Raw genomic sequence first — 12,966 nt, 5'->3', positions numbered from 1 at the left:
CTAGTGTTAACCCATGCTAGCAGGGCATTGAGCTTCAGCTGTCATGCTCTGTCTCCTCAGCATGGTTTAGCAATTTAAGTCCAGCTACCTGGCTTCTGGATTACAGCTGGCTTGTGCTGAGCCAGCTCAGAAGATGGGCAGCACAAAGGCAACGGCTGCACTGATATCCGTAATGATCATGATGGAAAGCTCATATAAGAGCAAAGATAATATCTGCTAATTTAGAGAAAGCACACTACCTTCCATTAGCACTCCTCTCTGTTTGGCACTTGTGAGACTGCATCCAGAGTATGGGGCCCCTGGGAACTCCCCAGGGGAAATTAACACCAACTGGAATGAGTCAAGAGGAGGAACACTGAGATGGCTGAGGTGGAGTATATGCCATGTGAGAAGAGTCTGGAAAAGGAGAAAGCTATTTGCTGTCTTCAGCCATCAAAAGTGTCATTGTAAAGAAGATGGAGCCAATTTTTCTCAGAGATGCACGGCAAAGGATGAGAGATAAAAATTGCAGTAGAAAGAATTCTCACTGGGCATAAAAGAAAAAAAAATCTTCCCCATGAGAGTGATCAAACACTAAAACAGGTGCCCAGAGAGTGTGTGGGATCTCTGACCTGGAGATATTCAAAACTTGACCAGGCAAGGCCCTGAACAACTTGATCTAGCTTTTAAGTTAGCCCTGCTTTCAGCAGGAGATTGGACCAAGTGATTTCCAGAGGTCTCTTCTACCCCAAATTAGTCTGTGATTATATTGCTATCTTGACTCTGCTGCTTAGTAGAAGCAACATTTCATAACAACCTCTTCCCTTAACTGTCCCTCTCTTGGTCTCCAGATACAATTTGCTCCTCAGGTTATACAGCAGATGATTGGACTTTTCCCTCCTCCTATTCTTATACAAAACATAACAGGCGGCTGTCAAGGAAGACATTTCTCCCTAGTATCTAGACTTAACAGAAAGCTTCCTTATCTAAACTCCCCAATGCATACTCCACCTTGTTCTGCTGCTAGGCAAGAGCTCTTTCATCCTAGCCAAGTGCCCAGGAAGGAGCTTTGTGGCTATAGGAGGATATGATATAGGAGGGACTATGGCACATGCCTCATATGGCCTGAAGTTGTAGGACCCCATGGCTATGCACGCAAACCTCCAGAATAGCACCGCATAGCAGGGCTCTGCTGCTTTGAGAGGCACCAGCACGAGTGCTGGACATTCGATTTCAATCTTGCACTTCCAGGTGGCCACAATAATATGCATCAATGGGGCACTGTTGTTTGGGGTCTCACTTGGCCATGCACACAGACCAGACATACTCCAAGCACAGGTGAGCCAGCCAGGCTCAGTCCCTGTGAGAATGTCTATACCATTATGGTAACTCAGGACTTTACCTTGCACTTTGAATCAAACCCCCTATCATCTGTATTGCCTACATGCCAGCTTGTCTGCTGACTTTAGTCTGGAGTGAATCCAGCACCTTAACCTTGAAGCCTGTCCCAGACTGTATGTACAAAACCAGCTGAAGCATGTGATAGGGTGAATGTGGGCTCTGCTCAGCAGGCATGGCTAAATGAGACAGGGCAGAGGGAGATTTTCCACATTCTGCTGCAGATGGATTATGTGTCCTTGGGAAAATAATTTCCTCCATCTGTGTCTCAGTTCCATCTTATGCAAGTGAAGCGCAAAAAGAGTAACCCATTTCCTTGGGGGCTGTGAGGCTGAATTTATTAATGTCCGCAAGGAGTGTGGAGATGTTTGCATGGAAGGCTCTGGGGAAGGTTGCGTGGTGATCGCTTATAAACAACCCCCACATTCACAGAGATCTGGGCTCTTGCTAAACTAGGTTCCACACAAACAGAAAGAGTCACTTCTCTCAGCTGCTATTCCTCTCAGCCCCCTCTTGGTTCCCAGAGCTGAATGCAAAATTAACACATTTATCACACACTGTCTGAAAAAGAAAGAAATCAATTTAGAACAGTCTGTATTTGCAAACATCTAAGCCCAAAATAATGCAAACAAACAGTTGTATGACAACTATGCACTCACTTTTTATCCAAAGCTCTTTGGTAAGATCTAGCACATTACTCCTTTGCCTTGTTTTTTACTGAACTCTGACAGGTGATGCAAGCAACTGCCACACTTGAGTCTCCAGCTGCACTAAGAAACACTTTTTAAGGAGGACAAACGCATGTTATTCACCAATAATGCATGAGCATCACTGGCAGCTTCATCATTGTTATCTGAGCATGGTGTGTTTCCCATGCAAACAGGGACCAGGGACATAGTTTTCTTTATACTGCATGGCTGGGATGTCCCTGATGCTCTGATCCTCAAGAGAAGATAATTTATCCCACAACAGACTCCCATTTCCAAAAAATCTAGAAGAAGCTGAGAATGGCTGAATTGAGAGGCTAAGAGAGACTTTTTCCTGTAGGTAAAAGTAGGATCTGATTTGCTTGTGTTTCCCAATAAATATCAGAAAAAGGAGTGGTTCTCCAGATGAATGTCCCTTTGTGAAGCAAGTATAGTACATCAGCAACAAGCTCCTCTTCCATACTGGCATTGCCAGTATTATCTAGCCATATCCTCAAGAGATCTTGGTAGGGATGAGAAGCAACCTGAGCTGCCATGGCCTCCAGAACTTCCAGATGGCACTGTGAAGAGAGGCTCTGGTTCCCAGCACCTATTGTGGTGTTGTGGGTATGTTCTCCTGAGGTGACAGACCACTCCTGGGCTGCAAGTTCTGTGTCTCCCCTCATCAGGGGGCACCTGCCTGTTGGCCATGGTGGCAGGAGCCATAGGGAGCAGGTCTGGCCCTGGCTCCTGGAGCAGACCAGCTTCTGTGGCTGCCACGCAGGGTGACCTGTGCTGGGGTCACTCTTACAAACACCAAGTTTTCCCAGGGCCAGCCTCAGCACTCCAGTGGATGCCTCCCTTCCACCAGTGCTGTTGTGCCTCTGGCTCCTTCATGATATGGCTCACTCATCTTCACCTCTCCTCCTGACTGTCAGAAGTAATGGGTTCAGCAGTATTATCAGGTCCCACCTCTGGTCCAAGTCAGGTTATTTGTGCAGGCAGGAGTGGATGTTAAGATGCACAGCCAGCAGGGAGGGCTGTTTATTTTTAATCTACACCAAGCCTTCAAAGCCAACTCCCTTCTCTATGTTTCTTTCTCAGTTCTTCCTCTGTCCCACCCTCCCTCTTGTTGTCACTGTCACAGGCTCACAAGGGTGATGGATGAAAAGCTTTAAAAGCAACTGTTTCCACATTCCATCACTGTCACAAAACTCATTTCCCTTTTGCCTGAAACCACTCCTGCTGCCAGAAATGCCCTTGGCATCCCAAGGTGTGCTCCTCCCTCACCAGGGCCCAGCCAAGGAAGGCCTGTGGGAGTCCAGCCCCTCTGTAGCTTTGAGGAGCCCCCAGACAGTTTGAGAAGAAGGATTCATCACAGCCCTGTGCTTCTGACAGCTTTGAATGACAGCACTGACTTCCATCATGGGGCAGATGGGTCATCTGAGTGCAACAGGGACATCCGTAAAGAGATGACTGAACAGTTCTGACAAGGGAGGTGGGGGTAAGGTGGTGACCCTGGCCCCAGTGACCCAGGGGCATGGGGGAATGCTTTTGGAGCATGTGTGATTTTTGAAGGTCACTGTGGTGAGCTACTCCTGCTTGCTGTCTGTGTCCTGGGCTGGCAGGAGCAGGGACTGGTGGGGTGGTGACATCTTTGTTTCATGTGAGGGAAGGAACCATTGCCTCCATCACCTTTTGCTGGTGGTGTTCCTAAATAGGACCTACAGGTGCTCCAAGAGCCAGTCTCTCATTCTGTCTTGCTCCAGTGTGGCATTGCACCCCAACTCCCTGCCACCTACCAGGACTCCCTGGCTTGGTGGAACAATGCTGTCCTGTGGTAATGCCAAGAGCCTGTGGGACCATGTAGCCACAAGGTGAGCTACCTGAATGTCCCCAGGACATTCTCTGTTATTTTCTGCCACCTCAGATCTCTTTCCCTCTCCCAGTGCAGAGAGCAGGAAGTAGACTCCTCTGGAGATTTGCACTAGATGTCTTGGTTTCCTGGGACCCCCTCTGGCACTAAAGAGGGTTCTTGTAGCAGGTAGCAGCCTCTTTCATGTCAGGGATAGAAGAAAGCAAGTGCCATGGGGACCACATTGCTGACACCCGCACTGCCCACAGAGGCAAGGAAGGAGCAGAAAGGGAGCTGTGTGAGAAGGAGCCAGCAATGCCCTGAGGTGCTGGGCAGCCCCAGCCATGTTAAGGACTGATCCCACTGGGCTCGCTCCTGGATGCTTGCACACCCCTATAGTGCCACTGTATCACTCATGTGCAAAGAGATGCTGCCTCGACCCTCCTGTGGCAAACACCATCTCACTGAACATAAGAGAGCAGGCTGCAAAATGCCAGGCAGAAAAAGTCTCCATCTCCAGCCCTCTGGCTGCACAACCCTGCCACCACCACCACATTGCTCCTCGATCAGGAGCAAACCAAGGTGGAGTCAAGGACTGAAAACACCACCTCTGCACTTTACTGTGCTTTGCTCTCCCCCTCTTCTAAATCATAGAGAGGGGCAGGGAACAAGGAGAGGGAGAGGAGGGATTTGATCAGGGACTAATTACAAAATATTTTTGCTGTTGCTTCTCAGTTTTCCTCTGCTTCCAGTGTTACAAGGTCAAAAGCTTAGTTGCACCCCCTCCACAGACAGTTGTGATTGAATGCCCAAGCAGGGGAGGGAAAGATGGAGAAAAAAAGAAATGATTAAATAAAAAGAATCAAAGTAAAATAAGAATCAGTATGAAGCAAGAAAGAACATTGTAAATCAAATCTTGCAAAAGGAGGCAGAGAGCAAACACTTCAGCCAGGTCTGAGCTACCACCAGTTATTTATTCAGATAACATATTATTAGTGAGGAGAGACACTCATACCTGATGTATATCTCCCACTCCCAGAGAAAAATGAAAAGGCAGCTGGCTCTGCTCCTGTAAGAACCATTCCAGATGTTTTCAGCTGGTGCCAAACATGTTGCTTGGCATAACAAAGAAAAGAAAAAAAAATGAGAGAAAGAGGGAAAAAGAAAAAGAAATATCATCGTATTTTTAAAACATGGAAGGAAAAAAGTCATGGCTTTTGATGATAAATGTTTCCCCTGGCAGCTTGTGGTGTAGTTGTCATTAATAGCTGAAACAGCAAGAAAGATAGCAGAACACAGGGCTCCTATTTACCATTATTAATCAAGCACTAATTGGTAGTTCAGACATTCTTACATTATTGTGAGGAACAATTCAAAAGCATTGAGAGCCCAATATCCATTCTTGAAAGTACCCCCAAAACCAGATTTCAATGCCTGAGTCATTAAGATGTTTTTGAAAAATTTTAACAGACTAGTCACAGCTGAGATTAGAGCATAATTTTTTGTGTCAGACACTGTAGCACAGAGCAGTGTTTGTGCCCTGAAGGTTTTGATAAACATGACAAAAGTGCAAGAGGAAGTGCAATTACCCTATTACACAGATGGGGAATGAAGTTATACAGAGATTGAGGGTGGTGCCTATGTTGCTTTATTAGGTTATTCTGGAAAACAGCAGAGTCAGAGCAGCCAGCATGTGCCCATGTGCCACTGGGACGACCCTTGCAGCATGCCTGCTGGGAACGCTTGCTGGGCTCCGTGCATGCTGTGGGGTACAGCTGGAGCCTGGCTGAGCACTTGGCGATGTGTGCCGCTACCTTGGAGCACAAGGCATGAGGCAGGGGGAGATGCATATCCATGCAGTTCTGGCTGGCAGCATGATTAGCTGTGCAGAACAGTGCTCTCGCTGTTCCCCGCCCAGCTGCAGGGAAGGATGAGCAGGGAAGGCTCTGAGCAAGGTAATGTCTTACCTGTGGAGATCAGGTAATCTGTGATTAACATTGTTTGTGGTGGTGGAGTGAGCCTGGAGGCTGACACCAGTCTATGCTTTCTGCCTTCTAGCAGGAGAAAGCGGGAGTAAGCTGCAAAAGGAGCAATGAAGATAAACACAAGCAGCTTTGAAGAAAGGCAAATATGGAGCTAGGATACAACCTGAGACAGTTACCATAGTTATTCAGCAATGGTGCAAGGAGTGAGGCCAAGGAGAGCTGCCTACTGCCCTTGGCACAGAGAGGAGAGGTGTCTTCAGAGACTAGGAGTGCTGGTGGCAGGAAGAGGCCTCCTGAGGGACACCATCTTCTTGCACTGGATATAACCCCCTAGCTGAGCCAAACTGGGAAAGGAAAATGTCCCCACCACCCCAAAGCCAGCAGCCATGAGGGTGGTGTGGCACAGCTGGGTACATGGGAACTGCCTGCTCCTGTGCTATTCTTCATATCAGAATTGGTGCAGCAGAAAGTGATGAAGGTGGGACAGCCAGGATGACATGCAGCACACTTGCACTCAGCATGAGCTTGAGCAACAAAAAAAGTCAGCTGGAAACTTGAGCCTTGCTCCTGTATGGCAATGGAGAAAAGGCCGTAGCTTTTCCCTGGCAAGAAAAGGCCTTTCGTTCACATCAGCTGACATGCTGTGACACCTCCTTGACCAGTGACCAGTTTTTTCTCTCTCAGAAAGAGTTATATGGAGAGAGATATTTGCACGTGAGTGAGAAAATGAGCCAAAAGGCCCCGAAACTTACCTGTTCAGCACCTGCAGCAGACTGGCTGAGGGCTTGCTGATGGGCAACCCCAAGACCAGTCATATCAGCCGGTGCCAGCAGGCTGGAAGCACCACAGTTGCTGGCCTTGGGTGTGAGCCTTGCTGTGGACAGTGAGGTGCTTGGTACCTTGGTGCAAATGGGCCCTGTTTAGGTCAAAGTCAAGGAGTTTGAGGAAACAGAGATCCAGTGCAAGTCTGGCCAGCAAAGCTGGCAGCTGGGGACAGGGCCAGGCAGTGGGATCCTGGTGCAGGGTGGCAGAAAGGGGGTCAGTGAGGCAGGCAGACTTGGAGGGCTCAACTCCCTCCAGAGGGTATAGCTGAGCACCTATTGGCTGGCTGGGATCGTAACCATGGCAGCAGCAGTTGCTGCATCACAACATGGCTTGGGGACTCAAAAAAAAAAAAAAAAAAAAAAAAAAAAAAGGAAAAAAAGGAAAAATAACAAAAGGAAAGATTAGAAATTCTGATAATTATGTAAGCTTGCTGGCAGATCTCTTTTCCTAAGTATCACCTGTACAAGGCTCACCCCTGGGCATCAGCTGAAGATTTGATTTCTAGAGGAAGCCAAGCATGCGCTAGGCATGTGCCTGTTCAGCTGGAGATGGGGAAGGGGCTCCACTGGCCCCATTGCTCCTCCAAGCTTTCACTACATTAATAGGGAGCATAGGGCAGAGACATAGGTTCTGGCATCCTTGCTGTGCACTTAATAAAGTGCCTGAAACTCCTCTACATTTTTATATTAAAAAAATGTCAGTGTCTCAGTGAAAGGCAGAGGTGGGATGACTAAATTGCTGTTAAGCAACATGTTGAGACATGAAATCGAGTGAAACACTACATTTTTAAATTAGTTTTTGACAGTTCTTTCCCCAGTGTCTCACCAATCTACAGCTCCTGGAAGAATTTGTCCCCTCTCTTACCCATCCCCTTTGCTGAGATCTGCAGTGCCAATTTTTCCAGTTGTGGAAGGTGGGTTAGGGAGAAGGGAGCAGTACAAGTTTTGCAGGCAGGACAGAAATCTGTCAGAAATCTGTTTTTCTGCCTGTTGGACGAAGCCTTCGAAACATTAAGGAGGGGTTGTGAGGGGAAGGAAGCACAGCTGGTGTTTTGCAGGTTGTTAAGTTCTCACAATGGCTGGAGAGGGTGGAAAAATCCCAAAGAATAAGCTGAGCACTAAGGGCCTCTGGTTTGCACCTTTTGATCTGAGAGTCCTTTTTAGGCCCTTGCCAGTTCGCAACATGCAGAGACCTGTCGTGTCTGTGGCTGTATCAGGTACAGCTCAGTAGTTCACCTAACAGCTGCCTATGCAATGCCACGCTGCCTGACTGACACTATGATCCTGCTAGCTTAAGCTCCCTTTTTGAGGGTGAAAGCTGGGGAAAACCTTGGTCATGACATGACCAAGCATGGAAGATCCTCCAGCTTCACCAGCATATACAGGTGCAGAGAGACTGCTGTGTGATTGGCCCAGAGCTGGATTAACCCAGGACATGGTTCATGCTGGGGTGGGTTGTGCTCGTGCAACAGGCTCTTTCTGGGGCTTTGTCTCCTGGGGCTGGGATGTGATGACTATGCCAAATTGTTGCTTGACTTGAGTAAGAAACTTGATGATGGACCTGAGTTTTATGGCTGAGATGTAGCCATCACTTTGCCAAAATTAACTCATAGTTCTTGCCTACAGACCAGACCCTCTCCAAACTGCCCATCCCTTACCTCATCCATGTTTTGCCATGCCTGCTACTCTTACACACTCCAGCAGAGGCTAGGGCAAGGTATGGGGTAGAGAGAAGGTGTGTGGGACTTATTCAGCAACACTGTAAGCAGAGTGAAGCTGCACATCTGGAAAAGCAAATTTCTTTGTGCTGTTCAGCATTTGCTAGAGGAGTTCCCTACCACCCATCCCCTCCTGCAGAGAGGAAGTGAAGGGTGAGAGATTCAATCAAAAATCCCAGGGCTTGGCTGCTGCAGCTTGTCTGGGATTTTCTTATAGGTGATTTAGTGTAGACAAAGTGGCTTTACAAGTTAAGAAGAGTCAGGGCTGGGAGCCTAATTAGCTGTCACAGGGAACACAACAGTGATAGAGTGAGGAAGGGTGGAGAATGAAGGGAAGTTCAAAGAGAAGCTGGATGACCTAAGGGAAGCCACTGGATGTGTTCAGGGTGACTCTCCCCTTCTTCCCCAGCCTTGCTCTGACAGTGTTTGTGTAGGGCTTGCATGCTAAGGGCATGGACTGAGAGCAGAGGGCTGCGCTGATCTATAAATGCACCTGGAGTGATGGGTTGGTGCCCGGGGAGCAGGAAAGTGTCTGCTCTGGAGCTCCTACCTCATGGAAGTGCAGAGAGAGGCATGAAACATTTCCAGAAGGGAGCCAGCAGTCAGCGAGAGAGGTGTGAGAAGAAGCGCTGAGGAAGAGCAGGAAACCTGCTTGATGATCCTTCACTGTGATACAACACATCTTGCATCCCAGTGGCAGGGAGTCGTGTGTGCACACACATGTTGTGTGGGGAGTGAGGTGGGGAGTGGTTCCTTTGGTCAGGTATGCAGCAAGGCTGGCTCCGTGACAGCAACACCCCAGGCTTCCTCCAAGTCATGTCAAAAGGCCATTAATGTGTCCTGCTCTTCTTGCAGTGTCAGTGTTGATCTCAGCTGGCGTTTCTAGCTGTGAACAAAAGCAAGAGTGCTTATGTTTCAGAGTGATAAGAAGGCCCTTTCCAGGGATCAGGTTTGGCCTTGGTGCCCTATTTGCCTTCCTTCTGCCCTCCTTCATCCCACATTTCTGTTTTCAGAATGACAGTATTTCTGGTCTTTACATGATCACAGAGAGAAGCAGGAGGGAAGACTGGGGATATCTTGAAATGTCTGGCCAAGTTAGGGTTATGTGTGTGCGTGGCCATCTAGGAACATCTCATACATATAGTATGTACATCCCTGGTGCTGATACCCCAGCATATACATGTCCATGTTATATCGCCTGCAGTGAGGCATCTGGTCAAGGGGCCCAAGTAATCTCTGTGGTACAGGCGCCTGGGTCCCTGGCTAAATGGCAATGTCTTTGAGCTTAAAGTTACTGAAAGCATCATGAGCTGAGATCCCTGATACAGTTTCTTACGCTCTTGGGCTGTGTGTCTGGGAGCTCAGACATAAACCTTAAACCTCTGTTTGGACTGCATCCCTTGCAAGCTTCTTGAGTCAGAGACATGAACTCAGGCCCTGGCAGAGAGGGAGGGCACAGGCTGTCATCTCCGATGACTAGAGCTCTGCACAGAAACAAAGAGTTTCCTGCCTGACACCTGCTTGCTTCTCTCATCCATCGCTTCTGCTATGGACCATTAAATATTAACCAAAGCATGTTCGTCATTAACACGCATTACCTTTGTTCTCCAGGCTCCTAGTGCCCATTTGCAGCGCTTTTGTTATGTATTTTTCAGCACTTTGTCTTTTTAATTGCTTGCTTCTCTCTGACATGCCAAGCTGTGGTTTGCAAGTCAGCTGCAGGGAACAGAGGGGCAGTTTTATTGCTCTAGACTGGTTGGTTTAACAACAGTGAAAGAAAAGTCTTTGCCAGGCCCAGCTACTGCAGCCTAAGTGGACCCTGCAGTCTCTGAGTGCTGGCGCCTACCCTGGGGCAGACAGCTCCAGAGTCTTTAATCTGTTCAGAGGAGAGGAAGGGAGTCTTTTCTGCACCTCAGACTGCTTTTGCTCTGTTTCTTCTCATTCCTCCCTCCTATTATCCTGCTGCTTCTCCTGCTCTCCCCTTTTGAGCAATATAGCTGTTATCCTCACCCTCATGCACAGTATGAGGTTGGGCTGCAGATGTTGCTGTGCTGGAGGCTTTGGATTCACCTGCTTGCTTTACTACAGGTGTTTGCATGGGAAAAGCAGCAGGACCAAGCTGGAGATGTCCTTAAAGTCCTTTCATCCTGCATTAGCTCTTCTGACATTGTGGAAAACGCCCTGATATTAATCCCTTCTTCTGGACCTTAGTGCTGCCTTCACTGGAGCTTAGCTGGGCTGAGCAGGCCTCCTGGCAGCTGGCACATTCTGGGTCCCTATGAAAAATGGATGGTGTGCAATGGTCCCACCAGCTGGGCTGAGACTGAATGAACGACAGCATGAGGTGTGAACAGCTGCCCAGTGTCTGAGGCTGTGGCACCAGCCTTACTGTTGCTAATGGGATATGGGAATACCAAATCGCAACAGCTGAAGTCCTGGAGATGATGCCTCTTGCTGAACGCTCCAGAGGGAGAGGGCTAAAGCAGAGCATGGGTCAGCAGGAGGCACACAGGCAGTTTCTATCACCACAACAAAACACCATGAAATCTTTCTCTCTTGCTGACTTCAGAGGAGGCCAGGGGAAGTGCTTACAGGATAAGATACTATCACTGAGTCTCTTGTGGGAGCCAGGCACATGAAGCTGCCAGGCACTTCAGCAGTCAGCTCAAGTCAGAGCATGCAGAGATGGGTCAGCTGTTTTGGAGCTGATGCAAAGTGACTCAGGTCTCTGCCTACAGCTCCCCCGTGGAACACTGAGCACAACTGAGAAGCAAAAGTGAAATGTCTGCTTCAAGACCTCATCCTCTGCAAGTTCAGCAAACTAGCACCCAAGAGCTCACATCTTGCAAGAGAGGTACCCAAAGCAAGACACACCAGAGCTAGTCCTTCTGGCCTTTGGCAGCTTGAGTGGAATTTCTCTTCAGATGGAGACAATAAGTAGCACTAAGGTTGGCATTCAGCTCTTCGATCAACAAAAAGGCATAGACATCAGGTTTCTGGGCTTAATTCAAGGGTTGTTGACTGCAGTTCTATGATCCATGCTGTAACGAAGGACACAGGTAAAGGGCTGTTTTCTTCCACCCTGAAACTCTGAATCATTCTACAGGCAGGAGGATATTTGTTCTTAACTACATTAGTTAGTCTCCTAATGCTTCTTATCATAAAAGTGGTAGATCTCAAAAGCACTCATGTTGTAATAACACATCAGTCTTTGAGAAGGATTTAAGTCCCACTGAAGACAGTATAACTCTTTCCCTTGACTTTAACAGGATTTGGATCAGGTTTGAACTCATCTCAGTTTCCTTATGGCAGGATAAAATGTCACAATGATTAAAACAATCAGGAATGGATGCAGTAGTGGTGGCTATGAAGTTTTAGGAGGGGAAAGGCTGGTGTCAGCCTTCCTTCTAAGAGCCTTAATGTCCAACATGTTGAAATTTAATAAGGAGGTGCTTTCACATGTATGTTTTTTTAAAATAGTCTAACAGCTTGAAATAAGTCATTCAATACTTCATCAACAAAGTCATACTGCAGATTTCAGCACCTGAGCTGAGGGTGTGGGCTTAACCTTTGCAGACAAATGATGTGAGAAGTAATTGTTTGATGAAGAAAAGAAAGATATTAACATAAGATTTGTCAGCTCCCTCAAAGGAATTCATCATAGTAGGTCTGGGGCTTCAAATGGGATTTGTGCTACTAATTCATCACTAATTATCACTCTAAATTGGCCCAGGTGTGAAGGGAGAAAGGGAGATGGAGGGATTCTAATTCAGCAAGAGTAAGAAGGAGGGTGAGAGAAGAAATCTTTATTTGTAGGGGATGAGTCAGAGCAAATAATAAAGTGATAAAAATGGACTCCTTGTGCTGGACAACATCTGCACATGCATGTTTGTCATAGGGGAAGTGTCTAGCACTGTTGACAGCTGAATGGATGATCCCAATGTGTCTGAGTGCGGACTTGATCCCAGTGAAATGCGTTTTAGTCCCTGCTCTGCACTTGGTTAACTCTAGTCTTCTTCCTGCCCTCATCACCTCATTCATTTGACCAGGCAGAGACTTGCAGTGCTGCTGCTGTTGCATATGTCATGGCTTCTCTGGCTGGATGAGGTCACTGATTCAGCTGAATGCCTGTCTTCTACCGCCTGAGCCTGGCTCCACAGGTGCTGGCTGACTACACCTCTGAGATGCCATTTTAATAAGTGAAATAACAAATCCTCCCAGCTGCCACCTAAAAGTGGCAGCTCTGCATATAATAAGAGGTGGCATCTAAAAGTGGCAGTTCTGCATATAATAAGAGGTGGCACCATCAAGTTGCTCCAATAAATTAAGACTGTCTCAGTCATATATCAGCAAACGGAGCTTTGTGAGTTTGCCAAGCACTACAACTGCTTTAGCTCCTAATGACCTCATTTACTCACTGTATATTGCTGTTACTGCTTCAGCAGTGCTGTGAGTTTCCCAGGAAAGCAGCTTCCCCCATAAGGGTGCCTTTGGAACTTGGGAATTTCTCATCAAACTGCT

This window comes from Rhea pennata, chromosome 3, assembly GCF_028389875.1.
Source record: "Rhea pennata isolate bPtePen1 chromosome 3, bPtePen1.pri, whole genome shotgun sequence".
In the NCBI taxonomy this organism is placed as follows: Eukaryota; Metazoa; Chordata; class Aves; order Rheiformes; family Rheidae; genus Rhea; species Rhea pennata.
Note: the sequence above shows the minus strand (reverse complement) of the source record.